The following is a 5,430-nucleotide window of genomic DNA, read 5'->3' as shown; positions in this document are numbered from 1 at the left end:
AGCACGGATAGCGAATGGAACAGAAACCAGCTCTGAAACGGGCCAGAGCCAAAGTTGCCATCTGAGATGGGGCTGGAGTAGATATCATGGTCAGAGCAGGGATCAGTGCTGAAACTGTGGCCCAAGATGGGTCCAGAACTTAATTCATGGCCCGGTACTGGGCTGGAGCTGAAGTTGCAAATTGATGGGGTGGGAGGGGATTGAAGTCAAAGTTGCAACCGAAGACAGGGCTAGAGACAAAGTTGTGGCCCAAGATGGGGCCAGAGCCTAAGTCACTGTTCAAGACGGGGCAGCAGCTGAAATCAAAGCCCAGTATCAGGCTGAGGACAAAGTTGTGTCCTGAGATGGGGCTGGAATCAAAGTTGTCACTCAAGATAGGGCCTGGAGGCTAAACCAGTGCCAAAAATGGGGCTGGAGCCATGATAGTAGCCCAACATGTCTCCAGATCACTCACAGACTGAACAGAGGTCAGAGCTGGAGTCAGCCCAGTATCAGCCTGGAGCTGAAGTTGTGGCCCAAGATAGGGCCAGAGCTGAAGTCACAGACAAAGCAGGGGCTGGAGCTGAACTGACAGCATGATACACAGCCAGAACCAAAGTTGTGACCAACATTGTGCCAGAGCCCAAGTATCAGCCCTAGTTAGGGCTGGAGCAAAAGTTGCAGACCAGGATGGGGCCAAGCCGAAATTGCAGCCCAGTATTGGGCTGCAGCTGAAGTTATGGCCTGAGCAGGAGCCAGAGACAAAATCATGGCCCAAGATGGGGCAAGAACCAAAGTCATGGTCTGGCATCAGGCTGGATTCCAAAGTCTCAGCCCAAGACAAGGCTGGAGCTGAAATCATGGCCTGAACAATGAATGGCTGGAGCTAAGGCCAAAAATGGGGCCAGTCAAAATAACGGCCTGAATAGGGACCAGAGCCAGTCACGGTTGAAGTTAGTGCCAGAGCTGAAGCTTCAGCCCAGATGGGGCCGGAGCCAAAGCTGTGACCCAGTAACAGGCCAGAGCCAAAACAGTGGCCCAAGATAGGGCTGGAGCCAAAGTCAAAACACATTTTGCATTTTGTACCCCCTTCACGGTGTCAGCTTCGAGCATCGCGTTGTATTCCTCCTTGTTCATCACGTACAGTCAGCAACAATAATAATTACAGAATTGTAATTATCCCCTGGCAATTATCTGGCCATTTTGATTACGATGATCTTAAGTACAAAGTATATGTCTTGACTTCATAAGCCTGCAGGGCAACATGTAGCGTTAAGTTTGGGTTTGAGTTGATTAATTGATGGACAATCACAGAGGAGGGAACACAGAGGAAGGTACACAGGCTTTCACAGGAAAGAAAAAAGAAACAAAAACCCCAAATCTAATACAACAGGGAAAGGGTTTCATAAATTAAAGAAAGATTTTTTTAACCGCTGCTGTGTCTGGCCACTAAACCGCAAGTGGAGGAGAACCTACCTCAGATAAATTCTCCAGCACTGGTTTTAAAAAGTTTTTCTTTTAAAGTTGGTTGTTTTTTTTTTTAAAAGGTACTGTTTTTTAAAAAAAAGAAAAAAGTAGTCTGCAAACCTGTTACTTTTTCTGTGCAGAATTGGTATAACTGAAAGCTGCTCAGTGCTTTGCAGGCACTAGATGAGAGACCTCCACGTGATGTGGGGCAGCTCCGTGACTGCCCAGAGACCACTCGCTCCTCACAGGCGCATCAGTGAACACAGATCTCTGGCCAGGAGTCACGGGAGGTAACGGTGGTCATGACAGTGCCTACCTCTGAAGGTGAAGCCCTGTTTCCCTAAACCTTGTTCATTTCCATAAAGACCTGTCCTACGTGGGAAAAGAGAGGTTCACACTGGGACATCTCCTGTGGCCCAGCTCTCTGAGAAAGCAGCACATGGAAGGACAAAGCAATGGGTGTTCTTGGTAAGGTCTCATTTGCAACCTCTGGGCTTCAGCATCCCCTAGGAGTAACTCGTGAACTGTGTGGCAACGTTGCCGTGTTAGGCGGCTTCATGCTGGAGTAGCTCAAGGGTTCGGCTGCTGCCAAACACTGACGGTTTGCCAAACTGCCAAACATTGCTTCACCAATGGGCTAAATCCAGGTTTAGCATACTTAGTACCAGATTACCCACACCATGGTTTCCTGACACATAATATCTCACATTGCTCAAACATGCTACGGTTTTTGAGTCAACTCCATTGGCAGACTGAGTCATTACAGAATCAGTCTGTCCTTTTAATCCTATGCTGAATCAAGGATCTTATGGTGTCTTGCAATCAGGATAAAGTAATAAAACTGATGTCATTTCCACTTGAGTTGCTCTGTTGAATCCATCTGAAATGCAGATGTGATCCTACACCTAATCCAAATCTAACCTGTACTGCTGGGCCGTTGGTAGCGGAATAGATGGAATGGATCCAGTCCTGATAACGTCAGAGCGCTGCCCGGGCAGCCCATCTGCAGTAAAGCAGGCGTGGAGAGACAGCTTGGGCTCGTTGCCAGCTCTATGTTTACCTGGCCCTTGTGCCTCCTGATGTCTTCCCAAATGGAATCTCAAAGCAGATGGAGACAAGATGCAGATCCACCACTAGGCTCTAAATACACAAGCTGCAAGTTTACTGCATGGGGTTTTTTCTATTATTTCATATGGATTTGCCCATCAATGCCAAAAGAGATGCCAGAGAGCTCATAAGGATGTGGAGCCGAGAGAGCACCAGAGAAGTTAGAGATGAGAAGTAACACAGTACTTGCCCTTCATGCTTAATAGGCCCTGCAGTAAGCGGTGCCAAGTGCCCTCGGCTGGCACCCACCAGCACTTCCCACCAGCGCATTCGCACCGACAGCGCAGCTCTTTATCCAGCCACTCTGGGCGTACCTTTCCCCCAAAAGCAGGGGTCTGCACCCAGCTACGGCGTTCAGCCACCTCCCAGATGTGGCAGCTGTGTTTCAATGCAGAAGGAGACGCTTTGGAAGAATTTTAGTGGGGGGAGGGAAATTTCTCAGCCTTGGCTGGACTGATGGCTCATGCTTCAGTTTGCCAAATTCCCGCTTTTAATTTTCATCCTGGACTAGATAAGCTGGTAAAATGAAGTACTATAATTTTATATACAGAGTACTCTGAGTTCTGCATAACGTCACTGACGGTATATTTTACATTTTTGGATTGTTGTGCAGTAGTCCTGTATTTAAGCAGGCTGCATATATCTGCGTAGTGTGTACCTGCACACAGCCAATCGGCTTTAAAAAGAGAAAGTAAAACTGCCAATGCACAAGCAGCACTTAAACTACAGCTGCATTGCTTACTCAGTACAGTTTTACCGCAGGCAGGCACTTTATTTCCTCTGCGTTACTGTCAGATGGCGATTTTAGTGTACCTGATAGCATTTTCCTGACCGCATAATTTTACGGTAGATGACAGTGTCTGTCGCCCCTAGCATATGGCTGGAGCTAGCATGCATATTTTCTTATCTATGGGTATAATATCAGCAGAGTATACAGCATAATTTTAAAAGGTGAGAGGGCTTGCGTGTTGAGTAGATAATGTAGTTATCACTCAGCCATATGGCTTTTAACACACACCAGTGCACCTCTCACTAAGAAGCTGTGATACCTAATATTGTACCAGGGACTACCCAAAACAAATACAGTTAAGCTTTCAAGTAACTATCAGCACCTTTGATCTGCAGAACAAAGGGGGGCAAACGAACCAGACGGACTTTGCAGTCAGTCGGTCTAGCTTTACCTGTTAGGCTTTTCCTGACAAAACATTAGTGAAAGTCACCAGCTCATCAGCTTTTTTTCCCCCGAGAGCTATGAAGTTTGCAGCTGTAGGCAAATTTTATACCAGTTACAATCCTAACCCCATTGTCAGGAAAGAGCTCCTATACATTTTGCTGTTGCCATAAACCCTGCTGAACGGCTATGCAAGCACATTTGTGCTTTTTTATTTGACTTATCTGGCTTCTTCACCAAGTAAAGCCAACGAGGGCAAACTTGGCTCAGCTTATGAAATATTCACGGCATTGTCACGCAATCATGGGTGTATGCATAGACACAGGGACATGTAATAAGCTGGAACATTCTCACTGCTTCAAGAGGAAAAGTACTTTTTCTTTTCCCCCCTATGAGTTTCTTGCTGCCCAGGGTTAAATGTAGGTCAAGCTGTCTGAGCCCATGTCTGTGGCACACAGAGTGGGATTAAACCGGAATTTTCCACTCACCCGACAGTCAATCGCTGTAATGTCTGCAAATGTTAAATTAATCTGGAGTGATCTGGTGTTGGCATTGAAGGGCGCTTCTGGGGCTCAAGGATGGCATTTTGGCCTCCATGGAAAAGTCACCCTTTTTCTCTGGATGAGGGGTGGCTACGTTCCGGCTGCTTGCTTAAACCCCTGCAACGATCAGCCAAACACAGCAAAATCGCCCTCTGTACGAGACAGCGGTGCATGTGGGATAGAAATGAGTGGGGAGAAACCATGCCTCGCAGGTGGAGGGACTGAACAGTGGTGATGGGAAGGTCATTCCCAGCACCACCATGGACTGCACTGAGACCTGCCATGTCCTTAATGCATGCTTCCTCATCTTTGAAATAGTATTAGCACCTTTCTGCTACTGTTCTGCAACACGCTTCATAGTGGAAACCATTAAAGGCTACAAAACATTTTACGGTAAGCATCTTCTGGTTTACATTAGTCCCTTTATTAAGGCAAGCAAGCCTTCAACACGCCCCCCTTCAGCTGTAGTTAGTACATCCACTGGCATCCCAGCAGAGCTGCACGATGGACATCACTGGGACAGATCATGCAGTCCTGCCAACTTAAATAACCCATTGAGGGCAACTTGAACACCTTAGGTAAGCAGAAACAGGCAGTTAAATAGAAGCAAGTACAGCACATAGTTTCTCCCTTATGTTTCGAAACATTATGGGTTCAAGTAATGTTACTGACTATAAAGGATACTGAGAAACTCACCTCATCAGTTTTACCACACGTAAAGAATTCGGTACCTCAGCTCCAATCATCCCCACTCTCAGGAGCAATCATTTGGCACTCAATCTGGAAAAAAAATGTAGCAAGCAAGCAGGAAAAAAAAAATCATGCAAGTTTTTATCCTAATCAGTGCTAGACTTCTGCAGAAGTGGCACAATGCAAACTGCACAAAAGCAGGGCATGGCCGCACTAGAAGCGAGCCATTAGAACGGGATTCAGCAGTAAGGTTTTTAAAATGTGCATTTTAATTAGAACTCATTTAAAGCACAACTGATCAAAACAGTGATAATGAGAGAAGCCTAATTAATTTTCGTCTAAGTAATGAAGTCTCATTACAGAGGGGTCTTGGGAAGAAAAGGGTTTGGGATGTTAAAAAACAGGGTGTTTGTAATGAGACGCAATACAGCTGGGAGCCTGGAAGCCAGACCTAGAGGTTTCACAGGACGGCAG

This window comes from Phalacrocorax carbo, chromosome 2 (assembly GCF_963921805.1).
Source record: "Phalacrocorax carbo chromosome 2, bPhaCar2.1, whole genome shotgun sequence".
Classification (NCBI taxonomy): domain Eukaryota; kingdom Metazoa; phylum Chordata; class Aves; order Suliformes; family Phalacrocoracidae; genus Phalacrocorax; species Phalacrocorax carbo.
This window is presented reverse-complemented; position numbering follows the sequence as displayed.